General features: G+C 32.2%; 1 long non-coding RNA gene across 1 annotated transcript; it reads left to right on the top strand.

Moving 5' to 3' along the window:
• The first annotated feature begins 3,811 nt into the window (after window positions 1-3,811).
• On the top strand, window positions 3,812-14,576 carry LOC115210896. The gene is made up of 3 exons (XR_003881454.2): window positions 3,812-3,925; window positions 10,910-11,041; window positions 14,441-14,576. It is a non-coding gene; the product is annotated as an uncharacterized LOC115210896 (long non-coding RNA).
• The last annotated feature ends 2,103 nt before the right edge of the window (window positions 14,577-16,679 follow it).

The raw sequence follows: 16,679 nt of genomic DNA, 5'->3' as shown, positions 1-16,679 counted from the left end.
TGAACGTTAATTACCATTACGTAAAATGCAATATTCGTTTTAAATATAAACTGCTGCCGGATAACTAAACACGTTGTATTCTGCTCCGCTGTTTCGATCAAAGAGTTAATTAAAACCTCTGTCTACTAGTAATATTCTCACAATAAAAAGAATACTTTTTCTTCCTTTCTGAAATCGGGTTTTAACGAACTGGATATTTTTTAAAAATGTGACACTGTTAATTTGTTTATTTTATGTGATCGGCGTGTTGTTTAACTTTCGTAATTTTATCTAAGCATGTACTTTCATGTTTAAAGCCAGTTTCACTATCTCAACAAATTATTTCACGTTTTTGTTCTAACTAGCGACTTTTGTAAGTCTTCAGGTCGCATTCAATTTATATATCCATTTTTCTATATTTATTCGCTATCTTAGGACGGCATGATTCCTGCAACTAAGCATTAGCATTAATATGGTTAAGATTTGAGGTCACATGTACTATAACTAAAGTACATGTGCAGTAATATGGCTGAAGGAAAATATCTCAAAAGTGCATATTAAATACAAATACTGTAGGGCCTCACGTATATAGTATAGAATGTTGAAAAGCTAAGTGAAATTATCCAAGTAATTAGTAAACAAATAAAAACTTTCTGGTTTTGTTTTTAATTTTGACAACAAACATGAAAGATAACTCTAATAAGATCAGTTATTCGATATTAACATGTTCCGGTCTTATTATATCTCCTTAGTGAATCATATTCTCAATGATAATATCAACAAGTTGGCCATGAAAAATACGTGTATGTGTGTGTGTGTATATATATATACCTGTTTGTGTCTGCCTTCCAAATGCTGTTTTTACTGAGATCTCCCTTTTTAGTAGAGGAAATAGCTATAACCCTTTGACTGCTATTTCTAAATTCGGTATGTGGTAAGGCAACTCGTTGCTAAACCCTTATTGCTTAGTATATATATATATATATATATATAAATTATTAGAGAGTTATCCACTATGTGGATAACTCTAGTGCTAAAAATAGCTCCGAAGCAACCCTCATTTATAATTATATATATATATATATATCAAGTACTCACCCTGAATTTCTATATATATATATATAATATATATATTGGTTTTAATGTTCTAGGTTTTTATTTGCATGCTACAGAGTAAAACGTATTATTTCTTGCCTCAATATCTATTATCAAATGTTTTGATGTGTTTTATAATAGATTCCCCATCACTTGTACATAAGCATGTTCCAAGCAAAATAAGCTTAAGAATCTGTGAAATACTAATTAGGTTAGTGTAAGTTTATATTTTATATGTAAAAAAAAAAAAAATAATAATATTCTGAAAATAAAAGGCTTTAAATTTATCCAACTGTCTTTAACCAATGAAGCTAGAAAAATTATTGCTAAAACAATAATATCTATGATAAGAAATACATATTTGAAAAAAGAAATTTCTATTAACAATGTAAAGATGCTTAAGAAATTTTTCAGTTATGTGACTATCAAACTTAGATATATCTATCCTGTCAATAAAATCCAATATGTATTTGAAATAATCTGGGATAATGTTTGAAAACAAAATGTCTCTAACTGTTACATAACTCAGTACCTGCAATTCTAACATTTCTAACACAATTAGGTTATGAAATAATGGATGACATATTTACTGGTGATTCTTTCAAATTATATGTTTTTAAAAATTTCAAAATGAAACCTGCTTGTAGACCTGATAATATTCCACTTTTGTTCATTAAACATTGTGGTTCTACATTTAGTAAGCCTTTTAAGGATCCTATTTAGAAAAATTCTGGACAGTAAAATGTTTACCGGATATCTGGCATGATTCTCATGCATATTTATAAAAAGGGGTTCCCAGTCAGACATTAACAATTACTGCCCTATGTTACTAACATGTGTTCTCTGTCATTTGTTTGAAATGAATTTGCATGGAAATATAATACTAGTGTGGTGCACAATAATTTATTGAACATTTTCTAACATAGATTTAGTTGAGAATATTTTATTCTTACAAACATGATAGCACTATTGTTTCTGAGTCGTTTATTTTCTGACTATTGCTAAATGAGATCTCTTAAAAGCATTTGATTGTGTCGTTTATACTGTCCTACTTGAAAAGCTTCAGTTGACATTTGGTATTTCTGACAAAGTATTGAGGCTGTTCAAATTAGCCTCTTAGTTACCTGTGACTTCTGATGTTCCTCAGGGTAGTGTGGTTAGACCAAAGTGTTTTATTTTGTGCATAAATGTCAAAGTTATAAAAATGAAATGTAAATATATATAATTGATGAAATCAATACAAATGAAACGTAAAAATATTTCAGATGTACTTTTAACACTTTTGTTACCATGTTCCTATTGAAATATTCCTGCTTTTGTTTCAATTACTTTTAAAAATAAAGAAGAATTTATTAAAATGACTTGGCAGTTACTAAGCTGGTGTTAGGTTTATATTAACATATAATGTTAATGGAAGGTTTCAATTTAGGTAATTTTAAAACATGCAATTTCTATGATAGAACCTAGGGGCATCTGATGCAATTTGGTATTAAAAGGGTTAAAATGATTTCTCTTAAACTTTGATCTGCTAACTGGTTAGAAGTTCTGTCAACAAATGTATTTTGCTGCTGTTTTTGTTTCTAAATCTCTTTTACAACCTCATATTTTCCTTGGTTGTCTCAATTGCCCTTGTGAAGGATAAAAAGGACTTGGGAGTTACAATGGATGGCAATTTCAAATTTACTAAGCATACTTCTAACATTGTTAATGAAGCATATAATTGTATATATATTACTTTTAACTTCAATTTTTCAGTCATGCAAATAAAATATGAATTATATTCCTTTTTACTTTCTTTGTTTGTATTTTCTGGCCTCCATAATTAATTGATAAAATAGATGTATATGAAAGGTTCTGAAAACATTTCACTAAATGCCTTCCTAGTTTTGAAAATATCATTTACAAGCAATGTTTAGAAAAAAATTAAACCTGTTCTTATTGGAATTGGCATGCATCATGAATGACTTAGGGTTTGCACACACAATGTTGTATAACAAAGTCTAATTTTTCATTTCTGAATACTATTCTTTGTGAAATAAAATGTTCACAAACATGGACTGGTACCTCCATCCACATACAATAATCCTTGTCTTCATTAGTTTACCAGCCATGTCCAAGAAATATGTAAATATTCAATTTGATAATAATGATAATTGACATTTCAAAGATTTGTTGAGGTCATTAAGTCTCAATATGTAAAGGCATTTTATTAACTAAGGTCATTTAAAAAATTTTATTGAAATAGGCAAAAATTGGCTTATAAATTTGTGCCTATTACACTAATTTTATCAGTCTAGTATTTTATTTACTTTTGTAATTTTTTGTTTTTCACAATTTTGATATCCTGGTAATTTTATTATTTTGACTGGAATTTGTTTTTGGTGGTGTTATTAGAATACATTAATTGGGCTTTGCTTATTCTCAGGCTAAATTTTGATTCAATTTTTTTCTGTCTTTTTATTAAAATTAATTTTTCAATCCATTAACATATATTTATTTAAAAAGAAAAGATTAAGGGAATAATTTAGTTTACTGTTACAATATTTTAAGTAATTTATTTATCATTGTATGGTGAGGGTGAGTGTAAACTGTTTATCCATCAACTCTATTCTTGAATTATGCTATGTAGTATTTAGTTTGAAATTACTAAATCAACACAAACCTTACAAATAAGATTTGTCAGATAAGACATTTGATATTGTTATGAATTTCTTGTGTTTTTGTAATACATCTCGATGCTTTTCACAGATCAGAGAAAATTTCACTTTCCATATACCACTGGCTTATCTCTTATCTGCAGAGTTTAAGAGGATCAATATATTGATAATTCCTGTTTTCCTCTAGTAAGCTGGTCAGTTATATTTTCAAACTATCCACAGGCTAGCATTTGCACTTTAGAAGAGAAAAATCTCTATAAACAACTGTTGTTGCTCAATAACTTTAATTGCAATATCCACATTATATATGATCACTTAAGCTTCATTATCTGTTAAATGGTTATTTGTTTTGCCTGCACCAGTTTCAGATCAGCTTTAACTATTTTATTATCAGCCTTCCAAGCATTATTCTGCTTTATATCTTATTGCCACTAATTTGGAATAATAATTTATAGCTCGCTCTTTATTAGTGCTTCATCTTTTGTGTCTTTGAATATGCTGTACACTGTGGTATGAAACAACTGAGAATCTGTATAAAATAATCTATACATAAATCTCTTAAAGTTCTTCCTATTTAATATTTATCTTGTCTTGACATTTCCAGTGTTTTATCAAAATATTTTTTCTCATTATTTACAATGTTAATTTTATTACATTTTTTTATTGTCTTTAATAAGTTGAAAATAAACCATTTTTACTTCAGTTCTCAGAGTACAAATATTTTTTAATTTTCATAACATTTTAAAACATAAAAAATTTTGTGAGTTTTATTAAAAATACTCATTTTATATTAATTTCAAATGGATAATACTGTATTTGCTTTTCACTCTCTCCATATTGTTTTAATGTTCTTTTTTTTACCATGTTGGCATGGGTTGTCAGAGTCAGCAATACAGCATCATCTTTGAATGCATCTTGATCTACTTAATCGCAAGTCTGCTTTGGTCTTCTTTCATTATTTCAGGACACTTTTCCACTTAACATGCATTAGCTGTTAGTATTACATACTTTTAACAGTGTAGTCATCTCTCAAGAATATATTTCTCTATTGCACTCTGTGTTTCCTTTAAATCCAATGGACTGATCCATTCATTGCCTTACTGCATCACATTTCATGAATATGCTTCCTTCTTATATTCTGGCTTTGATACAATTGTTTCTTGAATTCCATACTACCACCAGCTCTACACCAAGTAGTAATAAGGTCACCTAGGTAATGAAACTTATCTTTTAACAGTTGACCTTCATTTCACTCATTACTTACATGCTGCTAAACTTTTCTGGTGATTCTGAGCCTTGATTATTTTATCAGATCACAGCATATTCTTTTCATGTAATATTTTTATATTGTTAGAACTTGACAGATCAAGTTACTAACTAGTACTTCTTTAGTCTTTGCTATATATTTGTTAAGCTTTTTAACACAATACATTCTTTGAAATGATTCTGCAATGTCAATCTGATGTCATACAGAAGTTTCTCTGTATATCTAGTCATGTGTGCTATGCACTAGAATGAAGAGCAAAAAACTATGCACAGAGTTTTAGGCTGCAGCTTGTAAACTATATTTATCATTTGAGTGCATTCATAAAGCTGATCTTAAATTTTGCATCTTCACATATAACCTGAAGTGCTCTTTCTCTGTCTCTCTCTTGTGTATATACTCACAAACACCTGTTCAGCTACACCTGGCATTCCCATTATCTTTGTGTCTGTTGAGTGTGAGTCTTTATCAGAGGACTTATGTAGGTTGGCAAATGCCTCAGTTGGCTACATTTTTGCAATTTACCTTTATAGAAATTTAGATTTTGTATCCTATGTCCTGCTACGAGAACAAAAAGACAATACTGCAACCATCTCTCTCTCTGTCTCTCTGTCTAGCTATCCACCTCTGTTTGTCTGGCTATTTATCTTTTGTGTACTTCTCTCTCTCTGCCTCTGCCTGTCTCTCTGTGTCTATTTATCCTCCTTTGTCTTGCTGTTTACCTTCTGTGTACCTCTCTCTCTCTCTCATTCTGTCTGTATGTCTGTCTCTCTACTCACCTCCATTTTCTCTCTCTTTCTCTCTCTCTCTATCCACCTCTGTCTGTCTGGCTATTTACCTTCTGTGTACCTCTCTCTGTATCTCTGTCTAGCTATCCACCTCTCTTTGTCTGGCTATTTGTCTTTTGTGTACTTCTCTCTCTCTGCCTGCCTCTGTGTCTATCTTTCCTCCTCTGTCTTGTTGTGTACCCTTCTGTCTCTCTGTCTACCTTCCCCTGTATGTCTGTCTCTCTACTCACCTCCATTTTCTCTTCTCTCTCTCTCTTTTTTTTTTATTTAGAGTAGAGATGAGAAAATAGTGAGGAACATGTAAAATATATCTTTAAAAAAAGTTCTTTAAGCTAAACAAATTTCACAAACGTGAGGTTGTTATGGTAGCAGTCCTTCTTTACCTTCCACTTCATTCTAACATTCTGAAGTAGGGCATTGTTGCTGTCTTATAAACTTCAAACAAGTTTAATCCTTTTTCTGCTTCTGACTGTCTTTTTGTCACACTTTCTGCCTGACTGCCGTCAATCTAGTTTACTATACTATTGCACTCTGTGGGTTTAATTGCCTAATAATTGGCTTACAATTATCATCAATCTTCAATGAAACGTTTCTTCATATTAGAAATTTCCAGTTGTGATCTTGCTATTCTTTATAATAAAACAATCTTTTATTGAACATGAATTTTATAACTCTTGTTGCTGTATTTAGTTCCAGGCTGATCTCTGATCAAAGGTATTCCAGTTGTCACTTATTTTCTTTACTAGGTATACTGTCTCCCAAACTGTATTGCCCAATGTGTGCTTTCCTTTTCTTAAGACAGAGTATGACGTGAAAATTTGATTGCTATCTCTAGCAGTTTCAGCTGTGTATTGGCTTAATGTATCAAGCTTAGACATGTTCACAGATGAAACTTGCCAAAATATTTTCTGATGTTTTTTCTTTCATTATAATAGGCTATTGGGCTGTTCTTTTTGGGGTAACTGAAAGCCAATTTAAATTTGCTTTTCTTAAGTATACAAAATTATGTCTATGATGGAACTTGATTTTGATTTATATTTAAGGACACCTATTTAACAATTCAGTAACTGTATTTCATGACAAAATCGCTACTCATTATTTGTAGCTGTTGATTCCTCAGTATGCAATTTGTAATGTGGTTGATAGGCAAGCAAGTTCCATCAATGGGCCGGTTGATGTTTTATGAGTGCATGCTTATGCATTTCATTAAGAAGTTCTCTGCAGTCATGTGGCTCCAGTTTTCAATCCTATTAATATTTGCATCTTAAGCATAGCCTTCAGTTGATCTAAGCCTTATCAGTGAAATTGGGTAGACATAGCTTGCAAAACACCATCCAATGGCCTGTACCTGCTCTTAGATGATGATTACAATTCATTTCCTATTTTAATGCCATCTTGGAACTTTTATGTGCCTAAATCAAGCCATAACATACTATGGAACCTGGTGCAGCCCCTGGCCTTACCAGAACCTGTCAAGCTGTCCAACCCATGCCAGCATGGAAAATGGATGCTAAATGATGATGATATATTTATGTATGAGAGAGAGAGGTTGGGCAGATCTTTTCTAGAATACTGTCTTGCTGCTTGTTGTAGTCTTTAATCATCTCCTTTGGAGGTTCAGCCTGCTAGTGTGGTGTAATTTGCTAGGGTTTATCAATTTGGATTGATTCAGCTTGATATTAAAGAGGACCTCAAAGTGTAAATCACAGATATTTGCTCTTATATTTTAAGCTCATATCTGAATTGGTAGAACTAGCCAACCCATGTTTGCATTGAGAAAGAAAATTTAAGAAAATTGTTTGGAAGTAAGATTCTATGATTCTGCTATTGGGTGGCTTATATTGGAAGCTCAAATCTAATAACATAGAGATGAGCAAAAGTAATTCTTTTTTATTTGGCAATTACCATCCTTTTGAACAAGTGTCATTCAAGGAGTTTATTCGTAGCCACTTGATCAATTAGAAATTGCAATCAAATGCTCCACATCACACCCTTACTCTATTGTCTTTGAAAGAAAGAATGTATAAGATAATGTCAAGAAAGTATAGATAGAATGGCCAAATTGGAATGCCTTAGGTCATAGATTTGCTCATCTGGCTGACCTGTCAATATTGTGAAGAACTAGATGCCAACCCATTTAACATGGAATCATGTTGCCCATGATTCCAAGTCTTGCAACAGTAAAGACTGTGTGAAGCCTGTTGAGTGTCTTTGGTGATCTAGCTATGGCATATGTACAATAAGTATAAGAATGTGCTTAACATCATTGTAAAGTGGAATGGAACATTAATGACTGAAGAAAAATGTCTGGGGACATCTGCTGCATGAATTTTTGTTAGTAAAGTGGATCCTAGTATAGTTGTAGTAAGCCAAAAAAGTTTTAAATTGCACTCTTAGTGATAAGAACAATCATTTGTTACTACATTTCTGTTGAAATAACTGCCTTTATTTCATTTAATTTTGGAAGTAATGAAGAATTTAGTAAAAATAAATTTGTAACTTCTAAGCTAGTATTTGGAACATAAATTAACATTAAATTTTGATGGAAGGTATTAATTTAAATCACTTTAACCCTTTAGCTATCAGATTACTCTGTCAAATGTTCTGCATACTTATTCACATTGTTTTGAATTAATCATGCATTATGTCATAGATTCGAGATTTTGATGGTGTGGTTGTTTATTTTTAGAATGACATTGTTTGGTAGGTGTGAGAGGCTGGATCTGGCCAGTTTGAACAAAAAACAAGTAGAATATTTTGACTGGATGTGGTCAGTTTAAATACTAAAGGGTTAAAACATAGAACCAGGGATAATCTCAGACTGTATTAAAAAAGTTAAATGACTAATTCTGATAGAAAAGCAGAAGAAATAACCCCAAGATTCTAATTAATTTAATATGGAATGCAATGGGGATTGAGTCTGGTCTTTAACAGTATAGTAACGATGATGGAGTGGTTTCAGTTGTTTTGAATCTCTTTAATAAAGCAGGTGGCAAGCTGGCAGAAATGTTAGCATGCTGAGCGAAATGCTTAACAGTATTCTGTCTGTCTTTATATTCTGAGTTCAAATTCTGCTGAGGTTGACTTTGCCTTTCATCCTTTTGGGGGCGATAAAGTAAGTACCAGTTGTGTACTGGGGGTCATTCTAATCGATTGGCCCTTTCCCCCAACATTTTGGGTCTTGTGCTGAGAGTAGAAAAGAAAAGGAATCTCTTTAATAAAGCATGAGACTTAAATACGTTTGCAGTTGTGACTGGACTGCTAAAGAGCAGACTCACCAGTCACTGTATTTCCTATTTAACCCTTTTGTTACCAACCCGGCTGAAACTGCCTCTGACTCTGTAGTGCAAATGTTTTGTTTTCATATGTTTTGAACTGAAGTCTTCCAACAAACCTTAGTCACAATTTATGTTCCTAATACTAGCTTAATAATAGCTAAGTTGTTTTGCTAAATTCTTTGTTATATTTAAAGTAATTGAAAGAAACACAGAGCATCTCGAAATACAGCAATGAAAGGGTTACTTAAATTTTGTGGTTAACTTCCTAGTTTTTTTCCTTTTTTTACTAGAATTAATCCTTTACAAAATGATTGTTTGCATCAAGAGTGTAATGTTAATCAAGCTCTCTTGGTTTATTACATCAAATACACTAGCACCCACCTTATAGTAAAGTGAAGCATTGTTATATAAAATAAACACAATGCAATATATTCTGTTTATAAATAGTGAGCGGAAATGTGAGAAAGACAAAAATCTCTTAGTAGTACAGTGTACGATGCTGTGACATAAGGCTTTTGTAAGTTGGTGTTTGAAGGGTAGTGTAGATATGAAGGTTAATAAGAAATTAATCTACCAGTACTTACTTGAAAAAAAACAAAAAAAACTACATTATTATTTATTTCTTAACTGCATTCACTATTTGAATTTTGGATATCTTTTTGTTAAATAATCTTCATTTATTGAATGAATAACATCATTAACACATGAACAGGAACAAAGAGAATAACTGATTATCATAGTCTTAAAAAGATAAGATCATTCTCATGTTAATAAAGACTGGTAATGATTGATTATTGTATAAATTTTCTTTCCTCTGTATTTTTTGTTACTTTTTTCCCCTTCATATTTATGTAACATTTTTCTTTTTATAATTGTTTTATTGATTTTAACATAGCAGTGAGATACACTCAGTGTCAGTTTTTATTTTATTCCGTTTGGTAGGAAATGTTTGTCTTATCATTTTCCAATTCCCCTCTGTTTTCTAATGCTTAAAGTACATGGTACAGTTAATGTGGTTAACTATGGCAAATGTGAAATATATCCTGTCTACCAAGTATAATTATGTACTCTCTCTCTTCCCCAGGAAGAAAGAACAAATTCATTATATAAGTATCCCATACTCTTAAACATTCTAGATCAGATTGTGTTTTTTAAGAATGTTAGGAGAAATTTATTCTTCATGTTGAGTTTTTTAATCTTTAGTTTCTTTCTGTTGAGAAGTTGTGTGTGATGCAAATTTCTTTTCATAGTCTACTTTTAGATTCTCATAAGAGTAGGGTGTAACTGTAAATGTGCTACACATTCAAGTAGAAATTATTATCATCACTAGTGGTAGTAGGGCAGTGAGCTTACAGAATTGTTAGTATGTCAGACAAAATGCTTAGCAGCATTTTATTTCTTTACATTCTGAGTTCAAATTCCACCAAGGTCATCCTTTTTGGGTTAGTGAACTAAGTACCACTTGCACACTGGGGTCAATGTAATTGAATAACCTCCTCCCGGAAAATTGGTGGCTTTGTGCTTACAGTAGAAAGGATTATTAATATTATTAGCAGTAAAGGCAGTGAGCTGACAGAATTGTTAGCACACTATTCAAAATGTTTAACAACATTTCATCTGTCTTTATCTGCTGAGGTCGACTTTGCCTTTCATCCTTTCAGGGTTGATGAAATAAGTACCAGTTGAACAGTGGGGCAATGTAATCAATTTACCCCTACCCCCACCGAAACTGCTGGCCTTCTGCCAAAATTTGAAATCAATATTAGTATTTGAAAAGTTCAGTAGTTATTTAGAGATGATATTCAATTTTTAAAAAAATAATGAATAAATATTTCTTTCTAATTCCAGCATTGTAGAAAAGGGTGAAGAACATTGTGGTGATCTGATACAAGCACACAAAGATTGTATGAAGAAGATGGGCTTTGACATTTGACCAACAATTCTCATGTAGATAACTTTTTTGTAATTTTTCTGTCATTGGTAAGTTTTATGTAAAAACCTGTACAATTAATTCTTTCAGTAAAATGCTAATTGCAATGACTTCAATTTTATTATAAAGCAGTCATGTATTTATTTCCCTGCATGATGAGCATATGTGTGTGTGTGTGTGTGTGTGTGTGCACTTAGGTTTGGTAGGCCAAACAGGAGAGAGACAATTCAAAACGTGACTGTATCCTTATTTTTTTGGTTTCCAGAAAGTTATAAAAGCAACTAGAGTGGAGTTTTGTGTGGCAATGAAACACATGGCCTTTGAGTCATGTTTGTAGCTTTCTGCTAATTAAAGATAAAAAGGTGTATGTGGTTATATATATATATGTATGTGTGTGTGTGTATTTCTGTGTAAATATATATGCGCGTGTGTGTGTATGTATGTGTATATATGTGTATACATATATGTGTGTGTGTGTATATATATATATATACATACATACATACGTGTGTGTGTGTGTGTATGTGTGTGTATAATTCTTTTTTATATATACTGTCAGTAGCCTTAGTCTGAGACATTTTGTCATTGATTCCCCTAAATTCTTCTGCTGTATCTCTCTTTCACCTTCTGTCTATAACTGCTTGTCTCCCCTTGAGTTCAGCTGTACTTTTGCTTTTACACATTTTGACTTTCAGTTCTCTTCACAGTCTATTAATGTCTGTGACCTTGCTAGCAAACATCTCACATAGTGAGAGTATGCCATTACTTGAGTTAGCTGTTCTCTCTTCACTACTTCCTCCCTCCCTCTCTCTCTCCCCTTTTACCATTTATTAGGTTTTGGCAAGGTTATTGTCCTTTATATAATTTTAAAGAAAATAATGAAAATGAAGAGGGAAAAATATCCTTGATATTCATGTAGAAGTCTTTTATCTAAATAATTATTTTTAGTTGGTTGCACATGTACCCCGTTAGTTTTTTCTGAATATATTATATGTATGATTCCTTCATACATCACTACTTGCTCTGCTACTATAATCTCATATTTTTGTTTTTGTGAACAGTTCCACATCACTAATTTTCTCACTCCAAGCTGTTTCTGTTTTCTTTTTTTTTTTCCTTTTGTTTAGTCTAAATCATTGAGCTTTTTAAACACATCTGGTATTGAGGTTATATTAAGCTAAAGGCATTTATCATTGAGTTCACATTATTTTTTGAAAATCCGACTTATTGCCTTGTAACCCTGTTGTAGTAGTACATAAAGTAATTTTCCCCTCTGATAATGTTATATAACAATTTTTGCTTGTTAATGTACAGGCTCTAATGTATTAGATACAGGCTTTAACATATTAGACAAAAATCTGTATTATTGTGACCTCGTCAATGAAGCATAGATTTGCTTGAACAGGAGCTACATATCTTAATGTTATAGAGATGAAAGATATGAAAATATTTCACATTTTTATTTTTGTATACACATCTTATTACAATATAAACTAAGAAATATATGTATAGGTTACATATATTTATTAGTTCTCAAATAAATAAAAAAATATATTTTAATATATTAACTAATATTAACCTATTATATTTATTAGTTTTCTAATAAATACAAATGTGTGTGTGTGTATTGTTATCCACATTTTATAGGTTAGCCAGCCAGCAAGCACAATATGCTTTAAAGACTTGCAGTTTTGCTGTCTTGCAACTCTATTGTATTTATACTGTTGGGTATTAGCTCTGCTAGACATGTGTTGTTTGACACACTCCTTACTTCAGTCTATCTGATAAAAGAAATGTTATAACTCCCACTGCATGACACAATGGGTAAGTGTCTTCTATTATACCCCTAGGAGCACCAATACCTTGTGAGTGGATTTGGTAGATGGAAACTAAAAGAAGCCCCTGTGTGTGTGTGTGTGTGTGTATATACACACACGCACACACATACTATATATGTGAGTGTTTGTGTTTGTCCTCCATGTTGATTTGCTTTCATCCCCATAACATAGCAGTTTTGCAACTGATAGGATGAGAAAACAAAACACTGGGGTGCCCAACATGGCCGCAGTCCCATGACTGAAACCAGTAAAAGATAACATCTGGAATAGAAGAGAAGAGAAGAAAAGCTGCTACTTGAAAAACAACTCTAAATATCTAACATTTATTTAGTAATAATTCCATCATTACCTCAGTAGATATAATGAAGGCTGTGCTTCATTGATGAATTTACAATGATACCTGTTTGAAATTGTCTCCTGCACTTGCTAAATTATATTTATCTACTTTTTCTTCATTACATAATTATTTCCAGTTAGCTTTTTAATCTCTCTGCATTAAATATTTTAAATTAACAATATATGCCTGTCATTGTCTGGATATAAAACAGTAAAAACCTACATTTAATTCTTTGCATAAACACAAAGGCAGTTCTGTGGGAAGGAAACATTTAACTGGATTAACACCAGTAAACTATTGGTACTTGTCCTCCAGAATGTCTGGTAAATTAACTCTAGCAGGATTTGGACTTAGAATGAAGAGAGACCCTTATGTTCAGTGTTCTGTCAACTACTCATTTAATATCACTACATTTATTTGAAGTTTATTTCTTATGAAATGACTGCTAAAAATTTTTTTTTATGTAAAATGATTTTTAGATTAGATAGTATAATCACCTGTCTAAGATAAAAAAGAGAAACAAGCCTACATCTGGTACTCAAACCATGTATGTATCACTCCCTAATATTTGGAGTTAAAACTAATGGTGGTGAGCTGGCAGAATTGTTAGCACACACCAGGCGAAATGCTTAATAGCATTTCATCAGTCCTCAGGTTCTGAGTTCAAATTCTGCCAAAGTCGACTATGCTTTTCTTATTTCTTATTTCTTTATTGCCCACAAGGGGCTAAACATAGAGGGGACAAACACGGACAGACAAAGGGATTAAGTCAATTACATCGACCCCAGTGTGTAACTGCTACTTAATTTATCAACTCTGAAAGGATGAAAGGCAAAGTCGACCTCGGTGGAATTTGAACTCAGAATGTAACAGCATTTTGCCAAGTGTGCTAACGTTTCTGCCAGCTCACCACCTTTCATATTTTCAAGGTCAATAAAATCAGTACCTGTTGAGCACTGCTGACCTGTACCAAAATTTGAAGCCAATATTTGGAGATAAACCTCTCCTGCTCTGCTAAGTAATTGATTATCTCTTAGAGATAAAAATATAACAGTTAAAGGGGCAGAGGAATGTTAAGTACCTAAACTGAAAGTGAAGGATTGACAGGATGTCTGTTGTGTGGAATCAGTAATGGGGTTGGAGTTGTGTCACTTTTCTCTCTAATTTTTATGATTTATAATATCCATTGTATATTATATGGAACTCTGAAAATTCCAAATTTTTATGTTGAAGTGTATTTACTTAACTGATCTAATTTCATTCTTCTTTTTCAGGTTTGCGTGTGGAGGAATGATAAATGCAGTCTTAATTGGTAAATTTAAACTGGCAATTTTTTTTAAATATCAGTTTGCCAGTCTCTTTCCACATGATTGGAAGAAATAAAGAAAATTGTAAATGTTTACAAATTCATTTTTGTTATGTTTTCATTTCATTTTGGGTTTATGAATTTCCTATGTAAAATTATAAAAAGCCATTTTGTTTAGGGACATTAGAATACAGAATCTTCCAAACAGTAAAATTGTCATCTTCATTCATGCTTTATCTCCTGTTTTGTGAAAGAAAAAATAAGTATGCAAAACAGTTGGGCAGGATTGAAAATTATTTTGCTCTCCACCTTACAAATATTTTTTTAGTTTATTCTTGCTTTCATCCTTATTGGTTTACAAATTTAAAATCATGTCTATTTTGGAAGCAACATCTAATACTTTGAAATTCCAAGATATGCACAGGTATGACTGTGTGGTAAGAAGTTTGTTTCCTAGCTACATGGTTCTGGGTTCAGTTCCACTGTGTGGCACCTTGGGGATGCTGCCCCATGCCAGCCAAAGCCTTGTAAGTGGAATTTATTGACAAAAACTGAAAGAAACCTGTGTATGTTTGTGTAGAAATGTGTGTGTATGTTTGTGTGTATATGTATGTGTGTTTTCGTCTTGATATCATAATAGTTGTAAACGAATGTCACTGTTACAAAAACAGTGTATCAGTGACATAGTCAAAGTTTTGCAAAATATTTTGCTTTCTGTCTTATTTGTTTACAAATTGAAAATCTTGTCTTTGCAAGTAATGTCTTATACCTTGAAATTCAAAGATATACGTTGTTGTTTAGCTCCAAATTTATCCCAGTTGAGCAAACCTATAATCAGACATCCTGACCAGAACCATCCTAGTTTTTCTTATTTCAGGTTTCATTATAGTGTCTCTTTTCCTTAACCCTTTAGTGTTTAAACCGGCCATATCTGGCCCAGATATTCTACATGTTTTATATTCAAACTGGCGATATCTAGCCTCTCACACCAAACCTACATTGACATTCTAAAATAAACAATCACATCATTGAAACCTCAAAGCTATTAGACAATGCATGATTAATTCAAAACAATTTGAGCGAAAAAGTATTACATTTAATAGTAATCTGAACACTAAAGGGTTAAAGATGATGAGGTGTGATCTAAAGATTTGTCTACAATTCCTGACATGTCAAATGACCAAGTAGCTGTTCCTTTGGCTTGAGATACATTGCATTTATTTATCAATTACAACTATCTCTCTCCTAATGTGTTCTACATGAATTAAAATTTACACATCCTTTTCCAGCATTTGGTCACCTATCACAAATGTGATCTATATTTTTAATTCTTAAGAAAAGCAGTTTTCAAACCTTTCATATGTACTATTGTCTTGTGTGATGTCATTAGCTCAAATTTATTTGCCAATAGTTAGTAGCAGGTTACCTGCTTCTTAGAGCAGCGAACTACTGTGCCAAACTGGATTTGAATTAACTATCTTATTGAAGATGACTGTATTGTTTTACTTGTTTCAGTCATTAGACTGTGACCATGCAGGGGCACTGCTTTGAATTGTTTAGTTGAACTAATCAACCCCTGTACTTTCTTTTTAAACCTAGTACTTATTCTATTAGTCTCTTTTGCCAAACTGCTAAGTTACGGGGACATAAACATGCTAACATCAGTTGTCAAGCAGCTTCTTTCAGTTTCTGTGTACCAGTTCTGCTCACAAGATTTGGATTGGCCTGAGGCTATAGTAGAAGACATTTGTCAAAGGTACCACACAGTGGGATTGAACCTGGAACCATGTAGTTGGGAAGCAAACTTCTTACAACCAGCCACACCTGCAAGGCTAAAATATTTCATGCTAAAGTCAAGCAGTTCTTCACATGAAATCAGCTGTAAAATGTTATTCTTACATTTTCACATGACATTATTTAATTATCTTCTTTATCAAGATTATTTTCATGGTTTAAAATAATAGTTGGAGAGCAAATATGGAAGAAATTACTGATTTCAAACCACTTGTAGCTGTCTTTCATTCTCCATTCAGTTGACGATCTCCATGCTATAGGTTTGCTCAAAAATGAGGATTGAAACTAGGATTGCTCAATAAGTTGTGATGCAAACCACTTTCCTTATTGCATTTCAAAAGGTCTCACCAAATTCTGAGCCCAATTCTTTTTCCATGGTTGGTACTTCAAAGAAACATTATTTGTATATTAGA

Source organism: Octopus sinensis, linkage group LG4, assembly GCF_006345805.1.
Source record: "Octopus sinensis linkage group LG4, ASM634580v1, whole genome shotgun sequence".
NCBI lineage: Eukaryota > Metazoa > Mollusca > Cephalopoda > Octopoda > Octopodidae > Octopus > Octopus sinensis.
This window is presented reverse-complemented; position numbering and strand designations above follow the sequence as displayed.